The 23,825-nt window shown below is 41.2% G+C and overlaps 1 long non-coding RNA gene across 1 annotated transcript; it reads right to left on the minus strand.

The window, feature by feature from the left end:
- Window positions 1–19,035: 19,035 nt before the first annotated feature.
- On the minus strand, window positions 19,036–23,825 carry LOC148357639 (uncharacterized). The gene is made up of 3 exons (XR_015851541.1): window positions 23,678–23,825; window positions 22,573–22,697; window positions 19,036–19,398 (listed from the first exon to the last, which is right to left on the minus strand). It is a non-coding gene; the product is annotated as an uncharacterized LOC148357639 (long non-coding RNA).

Consider the following 23,825-nt stretch of genomic DNA (forward strand, 5'->3'; position numbering starts at 1 on the left):
TGAATATAGCAGGCCAACACAGTTATTTTTTTCCCGCCATATCAAGATGCAAAACAGATGACCATTTTTGTACATTTCAGAAGTGTAATTGATTTATCTGTTTCACTAAGGTTGTCTCTTATTTTAGCTGAAACCCCTTCAAAGAGTCCAAACATGATTGATTGATTGATTATTGCTCCAGCGAAGGTCGGGGGGTCCCGTCCCTGTGCGTTGAGCCGACCAGATGAACCAGGTTTTTCCAATGCTGGCGGTCTTGTGCCAGCTGTTCTGCATCCTCTACAGCAACTCCGTGTTGCTGGAGGTCGCCCGCAATGACGTCGAGCCATCGAGTGCGGGGTTTCCCTCGTGGTCGTCTCCAGCCTGCTGCCTTTGGGTCAAACTGGAGAATGGCTCGTGTCGGATGGTCTGGTGGTAGACGAAGGACATGGCCAAACCAGCGGGTGCGGCGTTGTGCGACCAAGGAAGATGCTCGGGGCTGGCACGTGCGGGCTCTGAGCTCTTTATTGGAGACTCGCTGGGGCCACCTGATGTTCTCGATGGTTCTGAGAGCCCTGCTATCAAAACCGTGGATTCTTGTGGCCAGGGTGTCGTTCAGGGGCCATGTTTCTGAGCCATAAAGCAGGATAGAGAGTACGGCGAGGTTGTAAATGCGGAGCTTCGTCTTGCGTGCGATGGTCTGGTGCCGCCAGAGTGGTTTCCAGAGAGACTGCAGAGCAGATGCTGCCAGGGCTCTTCTGCGGAGAATCTCTGGTTTTAGGTCCCCATTGTGTGTCACCATGGACCCCAGATACACAAAGCTCTTGACAGGCTCTACGATGTCGCTACCAATTTGGATGGGAGGTGGATCTGGTCCATCACCAACATACATGAACTTGGTTTTCGTCCAACTCACTTGGAGGCCAAGCCGCGCTGCCTCTTCGCTGTAAATGCCCAGAGCGTCTCTCAGCTGGCTGTAGGAAGTGCTGAGCATGATGGTGTCGTCAGCATACTCCAGGTCAGTCAGGTGGTAGTTGCCGAAAGACACTCCGGGGATGCGCTCACTAACCCTGAACATCAGATGGTCGATGATGCAATTAAAAAGGTCGGGAGCAGCCACGCAGCCTTGACGAACGCCGCTGGAGATAGTAAACCAGTCGGAGTCAATGCCGTTGATACGGACACAGCTCTCTGCGTTGCTGTAGAGTAGCTTGAACAGGGCTATGATCTTGGGTGGTGCTCCGAGAGCTTGGAGGATGTTCCACAGTGAAGAGTGGCAGACGGTGTCAAAGGCGGCCTTCAGATCAATGAATCCGATATATAGATGGCGATCTTTACGGAATTCACGGGTCTTCTCTATCAGCAAACGGACGGCAGAGATGTGGTCCGTTGTGGAGCGGTTGGGCATAAAGCCAGCCTGCTGGGGACGGCGGCAGCTTCTGATTGCTGGAAGGGCACGGCTGAGCAAGATCCTGGTAAAGACCTTGCCCGGGATGGAGAGTAAGGTTATAATAATAATAATAATAATAATTTCCTTGTATTGTCATTCTGTGTAACAATGTACACAAAACGAAATGTTACCTCTGTGATTTCCACAGACAAGCCTGTCACCCTTGCATTTCCAGAAGGGCATGATGACTCCTCTGGTCCAGTCGGTGGGCAGCTGCTCCGATTCCCACACCTGGTTGAATAGGCAGGTTAGCCACTCCACCATGCCATCACCGCCGGCCTTGAGCATCTCGCCGGTAATGGCACAGATGCCGGGGGCTTTCTTGGTGTTCAGCTTCTTCAGAGCAGCTCTCACTTCCTCGGGTGTTACAGGGTCTGTGCAGCAGGCGTCGCTAGGAGGTGCTGTGTTTGCAGCCACTAGGGGGGTGGGATCAGCCGGGATGGTGCTGTGCTGCAAGAGGAGGCTAAAGTGCTCCTTCCAGCGCGCGAGACAGTTGGCTTCTGTCATGATGAGGTTGCCGTCTGAGTCTTTTACCAGGGTTGTCTTTATGTGTGGGCCGCTACGGGCTTGGCGTAGTAGACTGAATACGCGGCTCATGTTGTTGTTGTTGGCCGCGGACTCAAGCTGTTGGGCTTCTGCCTGCCAAAACCTCTCCCTATCTTCAGCAATGGCCACATTGCGCAGGCGGTTCAGTCTCCGATACTCCGTGAGGTCGCCTCGGAGCCGGGCCTCACGCCGCTGGTCTATGATGTTTAGTGTCCTCTCTGATATCCAGGGCTTTCTCGGGGAGGATCGCGGGCGTCCAAGGACATTGTGAGCAGACTGGAGGACACTTTCCTTGAAGGCCGCCCAGTCTGTCAGCTTGTCAGGAGCCAGGGCATCGAGAGTGCGGCGGATGGAGCAACTGAAGTCTCTGGCGATGTTGGGGTCGCTGAGTCGGGAGGAGTCGGGGCAAGGCAGAGTCTTGTGCTGGTTGGCTCGGAGCTTTAGCTTGAGCAGGGCCACCAGCAGACGATGGTCTGTGTTGCCAAGCTGTGCTCCTCTGAACACCCGGCAGTTGGTTACAAACGACTTCCAGCGTCGTGATATCAGGATGTGGTCCAATGCCTTCCTGGTTCTGCCATCTGGGCTGTACCACGTCCAGTGATGGATGCATTTCCGGGGAAACCAGGTGTCAGCAACACAAAGGTTGTTTTGGTGGCAGAGGAGGAGGAGGCGGTTGCCATTGTCGTTTGTTGTGCTGTCAACGAAGGTGGTGCCGACAGGTGAGCCGGGGGACCGATCATTGCTGGATAGAGTGGCGTTGGCATCGGTGAGGATGATGGTGACGTCGTGTGGTGGGGCTTGGTCGACAGCCTGGTGGAGTTGGTCAAAGAACGCGTCCTTCGCATCCTCATCAGCGACATCGGTGGGGGCGTAGGCGACGATCACTGTCATCTTGTCGTGATGGTGGAGGAAGCGAGCAGACAGTAGTCTGTCGCTTATTGGTGTCCAGCTGATGAGGGACCTCCGGAGGGCTTTTGGAATGGCGAGAGCCACACCGTAAAGGCCGGTCCGACTCTCGGGGCCACTCCAGATGTAGCAATGGTTGCCAGCTGTTGTTTCACCATTGCCTTGCCATCGTACTTTACAGAGCCCTGCCAGGGTGATGTTATAGCGACAGAGCTCTCGGGACAGCAGGGTGGCAGCTCCGGGGCGAAGGAGTGTCTGGACATTCCAGGTGGCGACACGGGTCTTACGACGAAGGTCGATCCGTACTCGTTGGTCGGGGGCAGGCTGGGGTCCGTTACCGTGTTGGTCAGTCCGGCTTCTTTCTCTGGTCAGTTTCGTAACAAAGGGGGTTTATCCTGGGTGAGTTGTTAGCCCTCCGCAGGATAGTCGGTTGGTGGGGCTGCCACCTCACAGCGTACCGACACGCTGGGGTCTTTGTTTGTCTGGAACCTACCCCGGAGACCGGCCCGCCATGGGTGACCCTACCAGGAGCAAGCTCCCGACGGTATCGCTCTCCAGGGTCACTGGAACACGCAAGCCCCCTCGCCGCATCAAGGCCAGACCCATCCGAGGGGGGTCCAAACATGACTTAACTTTAAATACACATTTAATATGACATATTATTAAAAAGCCAAGTGTAGTGTTCTTCTGTTGTGTATCTTCATGTTTTTTTGTTCTCGTCACAATCCTCCACTCAGGTTTCCGTTTCTCCGAAGGTTGCTTTTTCTCCTGTCTGAGTGATCTTACTTTATTTGGCCACTTACTTCAGGTTTCATTTTTCCTACTCACAGGTGTGGTTGCTTATCTTGATTTTCCCACAGTTTTCCTCCTATCACAACTCATCATCTTTCCTTTATTAATACACCATCCCCTTGGTTCCTAGTCAGTTTCTTGTCTTCATTGTCACGTCCTAAGCACCCTTGTCTCAGCTCCTTGTTTTTCCAGTGTATTAAATCCTTGCCTGCCCTTCTGGATTATAAGTGCTCCCTGAAGAACTCTTGGACTACCGCTTTTGATGCTTGGCTTTATTGGGACACCAACCGCTTGCCTTGCTCTTGGATCACGAGTATTCCCTCCGGTGTTCTAGAAAATGTTGCCTTGCTACCTGACTTCCCTCATATCGAACCATGCCCGACTGAAATTCCTCTGTTTATTGTTCTAATCTGTGTTTTGGCACTTTGCCACCGCACTAACTTGAGTGGGTTCTTGACAGTTCCTGCTCTTTCATTTCCTATAGTTTGGTCATTCAAACAAGTAATAATATGGATAGAAAACTTCAAATATATTACCTCTCAACTCAGAGTGTACTAAATATAATATGAGTGATGTAATTCATGGTGTGATTTTGTTATAAAATATTTGAAGCAGAATTTAATTATTTGTTCAATTTATCAAATAACTGTAACACGTGCAACAACAGAAATAAAACCATAAAATGTATGCAGGGGACTGCTGAAATTTATTTGAAAATCAAATGTAAATGTTATTTTTTTTATTACTCTTGTTCAATTCTGTCAATAAATGGCATTGTTTGTTTGTTGAATAACTGTTTTGCCTTGTTTTTGTTAGGATCTGGTATGCCACCTTCAGAGGATGCCGACTAGGTTTGGAACCAGGCACAGGTATGTGTAATCACGACAAACCTGTCCCTATCTGTCTTGACCCTTTAAAATGTCATTTCGGACAGCACATATCGTCAGGTCATTTCATTTCTACTGCCATTGTCACGACCGGAAGAAGCAGTGGACCCAAATGCGTGACGTTCACACAACACTTTATTGAGGGATCGGGGAAGTCAGGGCGAGAGGAAAAGAGCATTCTGGTGCTCGCTGGACAGGTGGAACAGGAAGCCCCCCTGGCTGATGACAGCTGGCGAGGCGGATAGGCGGGGCCAGAGAGCAGCGCGTGATCGTGGATCGGAGCAAGTCAGGTAGCCCGGACAAGAGAACGGAGCGTGGATCGGAACAAGTTGGGTAGCCGGGACAGGAGATCGAAGCGTAGTCGTGGATCGGACAAGTGGGGTAGCCGGGACAGGAGAACGAAGCTTGGTCGTGGATCGGACAAGTCGGGTAGCCAAGACAGGAGAACGAAGCATGGTTGGAGATCGGAACAAGTCGGTTAGCCGCGACGGGAGAACGAAGCGTGGTTGGGATCGATACAGGAAACAGGGGACGGAATCAGGCAGGATACAGGAACAGGTCGGGATCAAAATGGGAGCCAGAGTCAAAAGTGCTTGCCTTGCATGCGCTGAGGTTTGCTGACGGACTGACCAAGAGTGAACAAGAACGAAGTGCTTAAATAGGGAGAGGGACAATTAGGGAACGAGTGGCAGCTGGGGCTGAGAGAGTGAGCGCAGGTGAGAGCGCGTTGCAGGTGACAGCCATTGGTACATCAGATTTTGTTTTGTTTGTTTGTTTCTCATTCGGACATTTTGTTAGTTGTTTTGCGACCACATCTTTTTGTTTTTTTTTCTTTATTCCTTGTATTTTCACTGGCACACCAGGTTTTTCTGGTTCTGGTAACTTGTTTGAACATTTCTTTGGTAGTTTGGTAGTGCCCACTTGCTTTGTTTACTATGTTGTTCCTTGCATAGTCCATTTCTGATTTCGGTCTTTGTTTCTGGTTTGGACTTTGTCAGGTTTGATTTGTTTTGTACCCCATGTACGTTTACTACTTTTCTCCTGGCTTTGTTAATCAATACCATCCTTATTTTGAGCACCTCTGCCTCAGTTCCTGCTTCCCCTTCATTTCGCTCCATTCTTAAAATCTAACCGTTTTGTCTGAATGTTCAAGAGAATAAGTTACCTGACTTACCTGAATTTAAAAGAAATGTTTATTCCACAAGTTTCACTTAAATTATTTAGACCATGACCTGAACATGATCTTATGTTCTCCCATCTGAGTAGCACACGCAAGCACACACACTTATGCATTACTTTTCCCATTACATCTTTTGCACATTCACTTTCACAGTCTCAGAGATGTGAGGAGTGAGTGACAGTAGACAGTGTGTGCGAGGGTGTGTGCTTGTATATGTCAATAGTGGCGTAGTGGGAAATACAAAGTGTATGTGAGAGTGGAGGACAGTTGAAGCATTGAACAAGGACAGAAGAGCTTCATTGTCTCTCGATTTTCCCCTCAGGTAACCTCTTGTGTTGCAGTGTATTTATTCATGCCAACCAAATGAAACTGAGAATTATGAGTAGTATTGCGCTTCTTCCCATATGTGTTCAAATAGAATATCATGATCATAATTGCTGCGTGCATTTTCTCAGCATTCGCCTATCATGCGAAAGGTCCCCGGTTCAAGACCGGGTGGAAACTTATGTTGGCCTGGAGAGGGATGGGCCTTATCAGGCTATACTTGTCCATCCAAGACAGGCCAGTACAACTCTAGTGGTAAAGGATCCTACCAACCAACCAACCAACATTTTCGGAGACCATAATCATACATACATAACATATTAACGTGTTGCAATTTACAGATAGAATAGTAGTGGTAGGCAATCTTCAGTATTTATTTTTTATTGATCCGATCCAGGAAAATACATGTTAGTATCGATTGATACTGAACCGATAATTTTTGCTTGGAAATATCATGGTCATTAAATAATTAAACCCTTCTCCTCTTGAGTTGGTTTGTAATTATGACAAACACAGCACAAATATTTTAGGCATTTTTTTATTAAATGACTACATTGCAAACTTCAACAGTACAAAAAAATGTAAAAAAAAAACTGTTTCAGAATAAAAGCCAGGAGAGTCAAAACAAAAAAGCAGCAACATAACAAAAATAAAAATATTGTATAACAATGTCATTTAGAGAACTAAAATACTTTCCATTAAACAATATTTTGAAAATAAAGTCAGTAATTCAAATAAGGTGTCAATTGTCTCTCAATGGCTGTGTTGTCATCTTGACAATGGATTTACAGGTTTTTATTCAGGAACAGAAAATGTTTACATCTATTTGCTCTCTGCAGGGTGAGTTTTTTTCAAATATTTGTGTGAATTTATGGTGTTGCCACAATAGCAGACCACTTTACCACACAAACCACAGCAGACAGTGTCCTTTTCTGTAGGAGAAAAATAAGTCTGGACAGTGCTGCACTTCCTGTTTGCCTCTGTCATTTTTAGCTTCTGTTAGGGGTGCAGACAGGATGCAGAGGCTGGCCAGGTAGGGAGATGTGCTAAAAGTGTGCCTGTCAGTTACAAACTCAGGCAATAACTTAGAGTTGCAAAAGGTATAAGGTGAGAGGGAAAAGGACTGCGCTATCTAAATAGACGAGCTGCGCTTTGAGGAAATCGGTGGAGTAGCAAAGTGTTGATTCCAGGACAATAATATCGATCCAATCCAAGTACTTTCTTAGTATCATAATATCGAAATTTGGATCCATCCGTACACCTATATGGAATAGTATTTTTCTACTAAAAAGCTATTAGCCTCAATAGGAGAATGAGGAAACTATGACATTTTAAAAAACATTCAATACAGTATTATTGATGTTATTTATCCAAAGAATTATGATGCAACACTGAACTTCTTTGAACAAGCCCAGTCCGTTTTATAAATGGTAATAACTAAATTCCTGTTACTGCCATGACATCAGCAATGAGTCAGAGAACAACACAATGACGAAAGTTTGACATTTTCACAACGTAAAGGCGCGATGTGCAAAAGCAACAACATTAGATTAAAAAGCTTTGAATGAGCAGCTGGACTTTGCCAACAGATAGTCTTTGACAATGTAACCAGGTTACCAATAGAGAAAATCATTTTAAATTAACTATTCCATTATCACAAACCATTTTGAAGTTGAGAACTACTTCTTTGTTATTGAAAAGTATGAAAAGACAGTTTGCTATGAATTTATGAAACAGCAACCGTTATCATGTTAGTAATATGTTGTTACCAAGTAATTACCATTTCATTGTTTTGTTATTAATAGGAGTGGAGCTAAGATTCACAATATATTCCCCTAACGTTATTATTATTCAATGCAAGGTAGAATACTAATACTGATTTTAGTGATTGAATCTCTATACATGTAAAAAAAGTATATTAAAAGAAAACAAAACAGATTTATGACAACGATGTCCGGACACTCGCCATAATTGCCTGGGATCGGTCTGTCAGAAATGAGTTGGGAACTTGTTTTTGAGGAAAAATATATTAATAGGGCATTTAGCTTTTTGGGGAACACATTTAACCACTTGTACGATCAATATTGCCCAGTAATATCACACATACGCACATAAATAAGCCAAATCCATGGATGACTAAGGGACTATTGAATGCATGCCATATAAAAAACAGTTTACAACACATAAAACCTTATTTAGGAAGTGGACATTAAAATATTAAGTTAAATATATTAAAAAACATAAAATCAAACTGACAAACCTGATGAAAACCTGTAAAAATGTACAACAGGGACCCTATAGAGAAGACAAAAACAGTATGAAAGGTTTTTTGAACGTCATAAATAACACAATAAACAAAGATTCTTACTGAATAGATGCTAAAAAATAAAGAAAGAATAACAGATGATGTAGCTTTGGCTAATGTAGTCATTAAGTTTTCTGCAAACATTGGCTCACAGCTGGCATCTGAAATCTTTGATGCACAAACAGTGAAGTCAGTACTATCAATACAGAACAAGGGAGGCTTTGACACGATAAACCACAATATCCTACTCAAAACTACAGAATTAAGCAATACCAGGAATAAGTCATACCGATCAAGATCTGTCTTTTTAGATTTCAATACGTACAGACTGGCAAAAATTCAAAATTTATGAGCATTATCTGTGGAGTTACTCAAGGATCTGTATTAGGACATTTATTGTTTTTATTGTATATAAATGATTTGTGTAATGTATCATTTAAATTGAATGTAGTATATTTGCTGACGACACCACCATAATAGGCTCTGGTACAAATTTACAACAAAATCAGATAGAAATGACAATAGGACTTCACATAAAAACAAGCCATTATGAATTGTTTTCTAAACAAGTTTCGGTATTGGGAAATCCCAAAAAGACATTAAAATCCTGAAAAATAGAAAAATGTATAATTTAGATTGTCAGCCAAAATTTTAGTATATAACTGGTAAACAGCTCAATTTTCGAAAACATTGCAACGATGGGTAAATGCAGACATATGTATTGACCAAAAAAACCTTTATATATTTTACAGTTCTTGCCTTATTTAAGTTGTTCTACAGAGATTGGGTGAAATAAGGGGTGAGCCGTTTGGGCCCGCAAGGACTGATCTGCTGGCCCCAAAAATATCTGACGGATGTAATGTAATTATATTTTCTCCATTAATACTTATTAAATAAATGAAGAACTCTGAGTCTTCATTTTCTAAAGCCAGCCGAGGGAATCATGTTTTGCACATTTAGCGAAAAGTTTGCTATTATTTTGGCAATGGCTTTCTGATAATCCTCACTTCTTATTATGATCTTTAGAGGTTTGCACAATCTATTATGAAAAGAGAAGTCCCCAAATTTTACAGCAATCTAAAAAGTTGGTTTTTACTCCACTGGAAAAAAAAACGTTTGGGCTATTCTGTACTTTACAACCATTCTAGGACACATCAAGCGCTCGTTTCCTAGAAGTTGCACTTGCTTGAAGTTCAGGACATTTTGTTTCATTTTCCTTCTGTGGTTTCCCATCCGTCCCTCCTCCCCCTTCCTCAGGTTTAGTACAGCTTGGCCCCGTTCCTTTGTTAGAAAGGAAGTGAGCAGCGGCTCTGGAGCGGGAAAGGGGAAAACACAACTCAAGCGCATCTATTCAATCAGAAGGGTAAACCCAGGAAAAGGAACACCTTCATAAGAATTAAAAAAACAAATCCAGTCAACAAAAACCGGCTTTGTTGCGTGGCTGCGATTCATTTGCATATGGCAGTTATGTTTCTCAATGCGGAAGTTTTGTAATAAAAGAGTAGACCATTCCAAGATTTTTGAAACCCTCCCAGAAGACTTCAGGCCAAAGATTTCCTAATCCCGACTCATTCCTGGCAGTACAACAGTATGCAACGTGCCAGAGCAGGCCTTTTTTCCATTTAGTCATCATCATCTGGTCCCTTTTTTTTCCCAACTTGGAGCATTTGATGTCAGTTTGACCACATTGTCGCTACGGCCCTAAAACAAACATTTTTTCAGACAACATCACCCAATCTTTTTTTCTGACCCGGTGCGATTTCCGCATTAGGGGTGGGAGACACAGGGGATTTGATATAAATCTGATCCAAGTAAATACAAGGTAGTATCGATCTATAACAATCTGATACTTTTTGCTTGGAAATGTCATGATCATTAAATTGTTCCATATAATACATTGTTTGCATAATTTGATGAATGTGAAACGTTTTCAGATTGTCAAGGGTACGAGACCAAGATAAACCATAGCTTTTCTCTTGAAAGCCTTTTTTAATTCTGCTTTGTCAATTGTTAGTAAGAGCTGTTCGTTTCGAATTTATTGTAACCTTGTGTCAAATGATCAGTGGTAAAAAAATAAAATGTCAATCAATAAATCAAGAATAACCCCCCCTTGATTTAGAATTGACATAGTACAATGATTTAAGACACTAAAATGTTTTAATTTCTATTAAGTAACTGCAATTTAAACTTCAACAGTACAGAAAATAATCAGAAGAACCTTTCAGAACAAAAGCTAAAAGAGTCAAATTAAATAGCAGCAATGTAACGAAAATACACATATAACAATGTGAACTTTATTGTCCATTGCACAGTATTTTGAAAATTAAGGCAGTAAATACAAATAGTGTAAACAACATAATCTAAAAGCTTTTAACAGTATAAAAAAGTCAAAGTAAAAGTCAAGCGATTCAAACGAAAAAATCAGCAATGTAATGAACAAGCCCGTCTCGCTCTGTTTCCATAGTGACAATGGATTTGCCGTTTTTTGTTCAGGAACAGTAACATTTTTCATTCTTTATTGCTGCTTGTTGCTCTCTGTATGGAAGTTTTCCACTGTAGCGGACCACTCTTCCACAAAAATGACACTTGGCATTGTCCTTTTCTGTTGTTGAAAAAAAAGGTCTACCCCATTCTGCACTTACCATTTGTCTCAGTCATATTTAGCTTTTGATAAATACTTATTTGCAGCTATAGCACACGAATAAATTGTTAAAAAAATCATGCATTGGGATTTCTGGATTTTAAATGAATATAGATATTTGGTACAGTAGCATTTGTTTGCTATTACAGAGGTCAAACGTTTACTGTAGTCTTTCAACAGGTTCGCACACACTGCAGTAGAGATCTTGGCCCAATCCTCCACACAGATCTTTTCTAGATCAGTCAGGTTTCTGGGCTGTCGCTGAGCTCCCTCCAAAGATTTTCAATTGGGTTCAGGTCTGAAGACTGGCTGGGCCATAATAGAACCTTGATATGATACTTACCAAGCCACTCCTTGGTATTCCTGTCTGTGTGCTTGGGGTCGTTGTAGTGTTGGAAGACCCAGCCACGACCCATTTTCAATGCTCTGACTGTGGGAAGGAGGTTGTTCCCCAAAATCTCACAATACACGGCCCCAGTCATCCTCTCTTTAATGCAACGCACTCGTCCGGTCCCATGTAAAGAAAAACACCCCCAAAGTATGATTCTACATCCCCATGCTTCACAGTAGTGGTGGTGTTCTTCGGATTGTACTCTTCATTCTTCTCCACGCACTTAGAGGAATTATGACCAAAAAGTTCTATTTTGGTCGAATCTGACCACAAAACTTTCTCCCATGACTCCTCTGTATCATCCAAATGGTCATATGGAAACTTAAGATGGGCCTTGACATGTGCTGTTTTAACCAGGGGAACCTTTTATGCCATGCATAATTTCAGATCATGACGTCTTAGTGTATTATCTACATAGAGTAATCTTGGAAACGGTGGTCCCAGCTCTTTTCAGGTCATTGTCCAACTCCTGTCTTGTAGTTCCAGGCTGATTCCTCACCTTTCTTAGAATCATGGAGACCCCACGAGAGGATATCTTGCATGTGGCTCGACTCCGATTGAGATTGCTAGTCATGTTTAGCTTCTCCCATTTTCTAATGAACGCTCCAAAGGTGGACGTTTTTCACCAAACTGCTTGGCAATTGCTCCGTAGCCCTTTCCAGCCTTGTGGAGGCACACAAGTTTCTCTCTGGTGTCTTTGGACAGCTCTTTGGTCTTCGCCATGTTACAAGTTAAAGTCTTACTTATTGTATGGGGTGGACAGGTGTCTCTATGCAGCTAAGAACATCAAACAGGTGCATCTGATTCAGGATGATACATGGAGTGCAGGTGGACTTCTAATGGGCGTACTAACAGGTCTTTCAGGGTCAGATTTCTAAAAGATAAACAAGTTTTAAAATACTTTTTTGCAGCTGTATCACACAAATCGTTAAAAAATCATCTATTTGTCTTTATAGTTTATCTCTCTCACAGTGGACATACACCTACGATGAACATTTCAGACCCCTGCATGATTTCTAAGTAGAAGAAATAGCAAAATAGCCAGGTGTCCTAATACTTATTTTCTTCACTTTATTTTTATGGTCTTTTCAAAACATGAGTGGGAAATCATCATTCACTTTTGTCCTTCAACTAAACATGTACCTATTGCATACTGTGAACCCACATACTTGCTGCCACATCATGTTTTTCTTAGACAACAGGTATTTAGCTATTGTAAGCACAATAGTGTGCTCACCCGTAGTTTCTAACAAACACTACTTATAGCCCTTTTACCAAAAGTACAATTAGCATTATTGCATTGATTGCATCAACCCAATATTAGATAGGGGACACCGGGTACAGTACACGGGGCAAGTTTTAACAGTCAAACTTTAATCAATTGGAAGAGAGTTTAACTAATGCCACTTACCTGTATATAGGATACTCCCCTTTCCATTTTGACCTCACATGATACATTTAAAAATTCTGAATGACATAGTCTAAATTTTATGGTCAAAAAACACATTTTCAGGTAAGATTTCCAACTTTTTCTTTCTCACTGATTTTTGTTTTTTGTCAAATATGCTAAATATTGACACATTTCTGGCACATAGCTGTAATGTCTACATTCTTGGTTTCAATCATATGTGTTTTTTCATGCATTCCACAGGGCTCTGTACTTGGCACCCTTCTTTTTAGTGTTTATATGCTTTCACTTGGTGATATTAAAGTATAATATTAGTTTCTATTGCTATGCAGATGACACTCAACTGTATGTATTTTTTGCATTTTAACCCAGAAAAAAACTAAATGTTGATTGTTGGTCCAGCTCACTGTCGTGAGTTGTTTTTAAACACTGCCCTGAACCTTGACAAATGTAATATCACCTATAGTGACTCGATCAATAATCTAGGTGTTATATGATGTGACTTTAAGGGTCTCTTACTAACATACAAATATGTGCATGGACCCTCTTATCTCACCAAATTGGTGCCTGTCTACTTGTGACTCCAAGAGCCAAGAAGAAGTCTGCAGGCTCGAGAGCGTTTTCCTTCCGGGCCTGGTCCTGTGGAATGCTCTGCCTCTGGATATTAGATCTGCAACCTCAGTGGAAGTTTTTAGATCTAGACTTAAGACCCACTTCTATTCAATAGCATATGATTGATGCCCACCTCATACTATTATTTCCCTGTCTTTTTCCATCTGCCTGGCTGGTGTTGATACAAGGAAGAAGGACGATTCGAGATGAGTCAGCGGACCAGCATCTGGACCTAAAGCATGTCAACACCTGTGCAGTCCTTTAAGACATCTTGTGATTAGGGGCTATACAAATATGTGACTTGACTTGACATTTTAGAATTTTTCCACTTTCCCATTATGGAAAGTATAAAAACAAAAGTGTACAATACGCCATCTTAAGGGACATTGTGTGTTATTTGACCACTAGACGTCGCTGTATTGTGTAGTGCAACTGAAGAAATTCAGTGTTGGGCCGGGCTGCTCTCTCGCTGACACTTGGTTTTCTTGCTTTTTTTTAAGATTTAAAAAGTCCATAATAATTAAAGTATGTATTGTTAGAACATATTCAAGTGAGGAAATTGAAAGCACACGTGATAGATTTTAAAACAAAAATGGCTTCAGAAGACAAATATGTTTAAAATCACATATATTCAATATTACAACACATAATTCAGACTTTACTTCAAGGAGAATCCAAATTTGACAAATGACACTGCACTTCCCATTGCAGTACATCAAAATGTTTAATAATTTATGCTATTGTAATTATATTTTCTAAATATGTCGAACTAAAGGCTGTGTTTGAGTACCTTAAAAAAAAAACTACCAAAAATGTTACCAATGGTGTATGATTTTATTACTAGTGTAGAAAATATTATTACTCTGTGATAAAGGTGGTCGGATCCATCCAAATATCGAAATATTCGATTTCAATAGTATTGTCCTGAGATTGATACTTGAATCCTCCACCGATTTACTCAAAGCGCTGCTTCTCTATGTAGATAACGCAGACCTTCTCTCCCTCACTCAGTGCTTTCAGCCAGGCCCTAAATTAATGCCTGAGTCGTGACTGACAGACACACTTTTAGCACCTCACCCTATGTGGCCTGTTGCTGAATGCTGCCTACCAGACATAAAATCTATGCGCTCACCTTGACCAGAAGCTAAATATACAGCGGCAAACAGGAAACCAAGAGTAATTTGTGAGGTAAAGTGGTCTGCTACTGTGGCAACACCACAAATTTGACTAAAATATGAAAACAGCTCACTCTGCAAAGAAGAACTAGCTGCACCCTCATGACTTTTGTTCTAAAATAGTTGTAGTTTTTATACTATTAAAGTTTGCAACGTAGTTATTACTAAAAAAACAAAAACATTTTCAGCGTCCAAAATCTTTGTTCTGTTTTGTCACATTTATAAGCCAGATCAATGATCATGACATTTCTAAGCAAAAAGTATCAGTATTAGTTGGATATCCATGTGAGCATAAACTAAGTACTTCCATTGTAATAACCTTTCTTTTCAATATGTACAATTTTTTTCCAGGTAAACTTTAAACGTAAACTCTGAGCTTCTAAATAAAAAGTGGTCTAAATCCAGTGCTCTAAAATGTCTTCCCCCCCCCCCCCCCTTGGAGTCTGCACCAAGAGAACAAAGAAGGTTGTGTTTTTAATACTGGTCACAAACAAACTCACACGTGCAAAGTGTTGCTTAATGGGAGTGTTTCGACGTATCATTCCTGTTTTGGACTCCCGGAGAGGAAAATCTGAAGGAACGAGTTGAACCAGTCCAGCATCATTGCCAGAGGATGCGGAATTAAAAGTGTGTATGACTTTTACCTTCATCTTCATATAATGACAAAACAAAGGGATATTTTTAGTGATTATGTAGTTTGCACCCAGATTTCATCTCTCTCTCTCTCTCTCTCTCTCTCTCTCTCTCTCTCTCTCTCTCTCTCTCTCTCTCTCTCTCTCTCTCTCTCTCTCTCTGTCTCTGTCTCTCTCTCTCTCTCTCTCTCTCTCTCTCTCTCTCTCTCTCTCTCTCTCTCTCTCTCTCTCTCTCTCTCTCTCTCTCTCTCTCTCTCTCTCTCTCTCTCTCTCTCTCTCTCTCTCTCTCTCTCTCTCTCCCTCTCCCTCCCTCCCTCCCTCCCTCCCCTACCTACCTACCTACCATGGCCATATCCCTCAAGAGGGGGGACCGACAGCAAGACAAACACATACAATAACAAAGAAAATAAAAAAGGAAAAAAAAATAGCAAAAATACACACAAACATTTTTTGGACTATTTTTGGTCCTAATATTGTTTTTATCACAACATGGTTTCCAATACGTTGTTATACCAGTGTCAAAGTCAAACTGTTTTGGAATACTGACTGCTTATGAAAGAGTTTCTGAAGCCCATAGTCCTTGTTCTCATAGTAACCTTATTTTGTTGCATTTTGAGCAAAAACCTAAACATATGAAAAAGTCTCACAGAGAGCAACGAGCTTGAGCCAAAAATGTAAACATGTTATCGGTTATGAACAACAACCTCTTAATACTTTGTTACTATCGCAACATAGTCAAAAAAGCTTTTTCTTTGGAGAGTCAAAGGAGGAAGCAAGTAAGCAAGGTAAAAAGAAAGAAAGAAAGCAAGAAAAGAAAGCAAGAAAGAAAGAAAGCAGGAAAGAAATGAAAGAAAGAAAGAAAGAAATCAAGAAAGAAAGAAAGAAAGAAAGAAAGAAAGCGAGAAAGAAAGAAAGAAAGAAAGAAAGAAAGAAAAGAAAGAAAGAAAGAAAGAAAGTCATTTTTATTTGTATAGCCCTTAATCACAAAGAGTCTAAAAGGGCTGCACAAGTTATTGCAAACCACAGCAAAGGAGCAAGGAATGAAAGAAGGAAGGAAGGAAAGAAGGAAGGAAGGAAGGAAGGAAGGAAGCGAAGGAAGGAAGCAAGGAAGGAAGGAAGGAAGGAAGGAAGGAAGGAAGGAAGGAAGGAAGGATAGAAGGTAGCAAGGAATCAAGCAGGGAAGCAAGGAAAAAAGAAGGAAGGAAAGAAGGAAAGAAGGAGGGATAGAAGGAAGCAAGAAAGCAAGGAAGGAAAGAAGGAGGAATAGAAGGAAGAAAGGAAGAAAAGAAGAAAGGAAGAAAGGAAGAAAAGAAGGAATGAAGGAAGCAAGGAAGCAAAGAGAGAAGGAAGGACAGAAGGAAGGAAGGAAGGAAGGCAGGAAGGAAGGAAAGGAGGAAGGAAGGAAGGAAGGAAGGAAGGAAGAAAGGAAGATGGAGCACAAATACTTTTTTGCATACAACGCAATCTTCCATGTGTTCAACATTCCTCTCAAATTACCAAAGCCTGCTTGTCTTCCACTAGCCATTCTGTACTAAGTTTGAATTTTCCTGCTTTGTGAAACTTAAAACTCAGAACGCAGACTATTCTGACGCTTTTTCCTTACCAATTCATGCGTAAGCGGTATTTGATATATCGTTTGTACTGTTATGTACAGTATCTACATATGTAGATTTTTAAATGAAAAAAAATGTTAGCACATTTCTTTAGCAGACGTACTTTTCTCACTCTGCTGTTGCTAAGAAACAGCTGGAACAGCGCCTGCTTTCGAGTGTAATGTTGCAATGTTTGACAAGTCTCCATAGTAATGTTTCAATGGGCACGGTTAAATATTTGCAAACAATCACTTATTAGAGCAGCCTCGTCAAACGGTAAATCTCGGTAGGAAAAGCAGAGATGGAGGTCATTCAAAGGTGGAATTCAAAATAGAAAAAAGAAGAATCCCATCAATTTTTGTGTAAATGGTAATTATCTCAAGTTGCTATCGAAACTTCTTTTTAGATGATCCAACTTTATTTCAGCCTGGAAGTTTTTGGCGTTTTTGTTGACATCACTTTTGCAGTCATCGCCATTGGCAGTGATGATTAACACATTGACTAACTCCAGGATGAATAGGACTTTGGTATTTTGTCTTAACATACTCAGACTGCTTTGGCGGGGTCTTCTTAAGGATCAACTATGAGGTTTCTGTCTTTAAAACAGGGTATTCTAATTCAAATAAACCCTGGAGCTAGGGTATTGGGAGGACAGACAGCATCGGGTTTTCCAAAAGAAATGCTCTGATCAAATTATTCCACTCTTCTCAAATATCTTTTTATTCTTCCACACAATTCAACCCAGCGTTGTGAAATGAGGATATTTTACCTTTTTCCTAAATAAGTGGTACTGTACGAATGTTTTTTGGGACTTTCTTTACATGACAACAATGCTTCTTGGAGAGACATTTGTATATATGCCCAGCCCACAAGTGTAGAACTTTCACATACCTGTCAACCTCCACGCTCTTACAAACTGTCGTATTTTCCCTTACAAAATACAAAATAATCTTACACCATATTTTTTTTTCAAACATGTTTATTTATGTAGTTTAACATGTTATATTGTACTTGTATTTCATTATATCATATATATTGTCAATTAACATTTTGTTGTGAGATACTGAGTTGCTCGACATAAATGAGGTTTATTATAAAAAAAAAGTTCAAAAATGAAGTAGCTTGGACGTTCACCGTATAAGAGAAAATACATGCAAATATAATTAAGTAGAATAATACATGTTCTTATTCAAATTATTAATTCATTTTCTGCATTAAATTATTGTTGGTAATATACTGATTAAAAGGATAACCACAAATATGTCTTTTTTCATTTTCTCCTTTTATACTTCCTTTTTTTCTTAACTTCTTTATACAACAATAATGATTCGTAATAGAATGCAACAAAGCAAGTGAGCCGTTTGAGTTGAGCCGAAAAAGCCGGTTCTCTAAAAAGAGACGGACTTCCTTTCACTACATAACTACCACATGCGGCAGACGCATGCGCACAGTAGCATCAAACCGCTTGCTTTGTTTGTAATGAAAAAAAAAAAAACGATACCGAGATAGAGGCTACCGCAGCGAACTCGTTAGACTTGATTGATTTGCCGTTTCGTGATAGCCGGTGTTTACCGGATGGTACCCATAATTGACAAATTTGCGTTTTTCCGTACAGATTTTCTTGTACGTTGTACACGTCTTAAAATGCATAATAAATGTACTTTGTATGGCAAAAACGTACAGGTTGACAGGTATGCTTTCACAATCTGCAAAACTTTGGATGAGCAACAAAATGTTCTGATTTATTATTTGTGTTATTCACTGTGTCAAAGAATGAATTACACAAGTGTTTTTAATTGACGTAAAAACATTTGCACCTATCTGTTCTGACAATAAATACGACTACATGGTGTCCCATTGACTCAGCGTTGTAATATTACAACTCGAGGTAAGATTGGAAGCTTTAGTTCGGTGCCGAAGTGTGCATTTCTGCTGAAGTACGCAGCTTGGGGTTTACTTCGGGCCGAGTCCCTCAAATCAAGTGTGCACTTCGAAGTGAACGGTTCAGTGCAGAAGTCCGCATTTCGGCAAACAGCAACGAATTGGCACAGAATATAATTAGCAGCTGCGGATTACAGGATCCGAATAGTGAAATATCTGGCCTAAAAGCAGAAAGAAAGTTTGTAAAGCTTGTAAGCTACTGGCGATAAGCAGAAATGACGTAAGCCATGTAGTGTCACGGACCATGGCAGGAAACAGGAAGGGGAACCCAATAGCGTAACGTACACACAATTTATTAGGGAGAGGAGGAATGCGCTTACACTCGATCCGGGGATCGATGGTCGCAGAAGTGGATTGAAATCCAAACAAAAGCGTGGTAAAAATCAAACAAATCAGGCCAAAAAAACAAAACAGGATCAAACGCAGGCAAATTCACAGACAAGGCATTTCACAGATTTTAATAGGAGTCTTGCAGAAGTTTCACAGAAGTATCACAGTCGCTCAGACCTCAAAGGACCGCGTTTAAATACTCCCAAGGAGCAATCAGTCAATGCGTCTCAGCCTGTGTCCATGGGCGGGGCCAACTGGGCGCCACGGCAACCGTGACACGTAGAGGTGGAAAGAGGAAATGGCGCATCTTCTACCGTGAAACAGAGGATGAAAATAAACTGATAATTTGGTAAGCATGTTCTTTATGATAGAGTCATCTGAAAAATGTAATTTTGGTAAGTAAAAGTACTGTTACTTCAGAAAAATATTACTCAAATGTATGTAAAAAAAACTTTCATATAAGTGATAATTTGAGTAAAAGTAATTGCATGCTGTGCAGATCCTCCACAAAGGGGGAAAAGAAGAAGAATTGACAAAAGAAAAAGCAAAACTGCGAGAAAGAAGCCTGGCCTGACCCAACTTAATGATTGACATTTTAAGCCTGAGTTTTGAGCCGGGTTAGGGTCGGATTCAGGCCCGTGCCCAAGGTCTTACCTCTCATCACAGCGTTCTTATAAAACTTTACAAAAACGAAAAGATTTTTCTTTGCAAACGTTTCATCATCTTGAAAGAGTACTACAACACCTTCTAAATGTTTTTTTTCTTTTATGTTGTTCTATGGGGCAGCGGGGCAGCGCAGTGGTGAGTGCGTGTGCAGCACAGTTCTGAGTTCATAAGATTAAACCTTCCTGTGTGGAGTTTGCATGTTCTCACCGTGCTTGCATTGGTTTCCTCCGGGCATTCCAGTTTCCTCCCGCATTCCAAAAACATGCATGTCAGGTTAATTGGCCGGTCCAAATTGTCCCTTAGTGTGGATGAGTGAGCGAGTGAAGTATCTGTCTCTGTGTGCCCTGCGACTGGCTGGCAACCAGTTCAGGGTGTCCCCTGCCCACTGCCTGAGGCCAGCTCAGTCGAAAGATCCAATTGTTACTATTCAGATCAGATGAGCTTAAACTCTAACTTTTTACTTTCAGAATACACTGCAGATGGAACTTTCAAGCTAATATTGTATTAAAAAGTGATTCATCAATATTTAATACTTATTCTAAAGAAAACCATCACAAGAAAATATCACTAAGGAGCCACAAGGGCAGCGCTCAAGTTAACGCAACACAAAAATAATTTAATTTAACTTCAACTTTGTCGTCAAGTATGTGCCATGATTACTGATTCGGGGCACCTGCGGCTGCCCCATTGGCGCCAACAGCCCTGGTCACTGATTGGCTCCCTGCCACTTTTTAAACCCCCCGGCTCCCCAGCACTAGCGTCAGACCGTTCTGCAAACCTATGCTTTAAGCTAGGCAAGCTCAGCATTATCCGACATTCTCCTGCCCTGTTTTCTCCTGCCTGATACCTGTTGCCGACCTGTTTTTGGACCCGTTTCTGCCTTGCTCTTTCATCCCGGCCATCGACCTGTTTTGCCCCATTTCCTGTGTTATACCTGTTGCCGACCTCTTTTCTGGACTTGTTACTGCCCGTGCTCCTCGACCTGTTTTCCCGCTGCCTACGACTACCCTCGCTCGACACGGAAGTAACACTTTCGCGTTCCTGCCACCAGCTACCCTGTCCGATGATCATCGGATGGGGGAAGAAAGCACTGCTCTCTCTTTAACAATAAAACTGAGTAAAACAAATGCTATTGAGTCCTGTCTCTGTTTCTGGTTTGTGACAGTATGCTTTATACACAACATGATACAGCACAAATAAAATTGCTTCTGCGTGCAATAGTTAAGGCATAATCAAAATAACAAATAACCAATTTCAGCAACAACAAATAGCATCAATTTTCCTTTTCTTTAAAAAAAAATCAAATAACATAAAAATATATTGGTTCAGATAAAAAATGTGCCAAGTATAGCCCGAATCTAAGCAGGACAGTTTTGCATTCATTTGTCTGAAGGTATAGAGGTGGGATTGGGTAGGGCAGGGAGATAGTTTAGAGTCCTTACATCCTGATGGAAGAAGCTGTCCTTAAGCCTGCTGGTTCTTGCTTTGAGAGACTCCAGTTGTTTCCCTAACGGCAGCAGGTTTAAGAGGCTTTGAGATGGGTGGATGGTGTCACCTGCAATCCTGGTGGATGTTTGTTCTTATACACATTTGTTCTTAAATTTTCCATGATTGGAAGGTGGAAAAATTCCAAATGTCATTTCGCCAATGTCAAGTCCTGGTGGGAGTTGTACATGTCCAGGAGGGGCGTGAAGGGGAGACTAATGACCTTTTTCTGCTGTTCTTATGATGTGCTGCAGGGTCTTTCAGCAGGAACAACTAAGCCAGTGTATTTCAACCTTTTTTGAGCCAGGGCATGTTTTTTACACTGAAAAAATTTTGCGGCACACCACTAACCAAAAATGTTATAAAATGACACTGAACAGTATGAATAATTACAATATAATTTATAATCCCCCAGTTTTTACAGCACAGACACTTGACAATTACATAATATTTGCAAAAAATGATTCATAAATGTTTGACAAAATTTTTAATTTCAAAAAGTGACATTGGATAATTTCTCACGGCACACCTGACGATCTCTCACGGCACACTAGTGTGTCGCGGAACAGTGGTTGAAAATCACTGAACTAAGCAACTAAGATTTCTGAGCATTACACGGCATAATTCACACTCGGATTTGAACCTTGTTTGAGACACTCAACTTGTTCTAAGAATTTCCCATCAAATGTATTTCAACTTCAGAATCTGCTCAGTCAAAAACCGAAAACCGAAAAAGAATAACAGCAACCTTGGTTAAACCTAACTAAACTATGAAATTATATAATTAGCCAATTAGCCACCCCACATTTTTTGGTATACCACAAAACATGTATGTTAAAACAACAGACTTGTCTTCACATGCATGACTTGACAATAACCAGGCATTGAAAAATAACCCGCATTTAGACACGAAAGCTTTTTGCGGTGGTATTTCCCTTTTCTAGGAGAGACATTCACCTCAAAAGAAGTCACACCCCCCTCTCGGAAGAATAAATCCTCTCACGCCCCCCAAGAAGCTTGTCTCCTCATCATGGTCAATTATTTATTCATGCTGTCGTATAAGTATCTGCTCCACTTTGTATCTACACTTCATACTCAATGCTTAAACTTTGCTTTGTGCACAGTGTAGAGGTTAAATGTAAACAAAACACTGACAGTGAGAGCGCCACTGCTCCCTGGTGTAGTGGAGGTGCAATTGCAATTTATTCTTTGGAAAGTAAAAAAAATGAAAAATCCTAGGTCAAATGCGCCCGCGCTCCCTTTGAGAGAGTCTCACGTTCCCCCAAGGGGGCCCACCCCACTATTTGAGAACCACTGTTCTAGAGTGACCCACCTGATTGCTTGTGAAAGATTGTGATCCTTGCCAAACTTGTTCTGGTCTGAGAGAGTAGGATGTCTGACCGCCACACTTTTAGCCCCTTCCCCTCCCTGGCCACTGGCTGGCCTGCTGCATCCTGCCTGCCAGGCAAAGAAAGTGTGAAAAGCTAGATGGATCGGCCAACCCTACCAGGGGCTAAAAAAAAAAAAAAATGACATGGGCAATCAGAGAGTGCAGCGCGGTGTGGACTTTTAAAGAGACAGTGTGTCACATTTAGTGCCTCCTAGTGGTACAAAAATCTTTGATTCAATAAAAGGAAACATGATTGATTTGGATTCTGGTATAAAAAACATGAACTATCATATTAATGTTCATTTTTAAAAAAAAATCATAGGTTGCGTCGCTCCCTAGAAGCCATGTTTGTCTAGAATCTTGCTGCTATGCTGTGCTCTTGGCATTGGTTTATGTTCGCATTAGGCAATACAGTGCCATCTAATTGTAAAATATTGCTCACTGGGGCTTAAAGTGGTCCCCAACTGTGGCAACGCCACACATTCACATATTCACTTGCAAAATCTCTCCCTACCGAGAGGAATCGGCTCCAACAAAAAAGGTAAACATGTTACTGTTCCTGAACAAAAACCAATTAATCTGTTGTCACCATGGCATACCTGTCAACCTATACAGTTTTATAGCATTTTGTATGTATTTGGATTGTTTCAAATTGTATCCACAATATAACATTTTTATTTTTTTTTCAAAAAGTTACTAATTTTTTTGTTAAACCTTTCGTCTCTAATCCGGATCGTCCAGTTCGTTGGTACCAGACCACAACGTCATCATATATTGGTAATATTGCCTAGGTATTGTACATAGTCTGTCTTGCTGTGAGTAAATAAATGCCGCTTTGTGTTTATAGGGTTTCTTATTACTTAGTAAGGGGAATTTTGATCACTATAAAGGGGAGCAATTGGCTTGCTTTGCTCGTGGGTGATAATAACAACAACCTTGCTTTAAACTAACACAATGTGAGATAACTATAATTAACTAGGGGATGAGTTACAATAACAACCTCACACTTTTGGGTATACCACAAAATATGTACGTTAAAACAACTGACTTGTCTTCACATGCACGGCTTGACGATAAAAACACAGTGGAAAAGTTGGAGTTTAAAATCAAATGAGTCATTCTGGAAAATATACAACAGCTATCTGCCAATAAACAAGAATGTCTGTGCGTGCGTGCATGTGTGTTGCCTCTCCCTG

Source organism: Urocampus carinirostris, chromosome 10 (genome assembly GCF_059441175.1).
Source record: "Urocampus carinirostris isolate Australia breed hairy pipefish chromosome 10, RoL_Ucar_1.0, whole genome shotgun sequence".
Taxonomy (NCBI): domain Eukaryota; kingdom Metazoa; phylum Chordata; class Actinopteri; order Syngnathiformes; family Syngnathidae; genus Urocampus; species Urocampus carinirostris.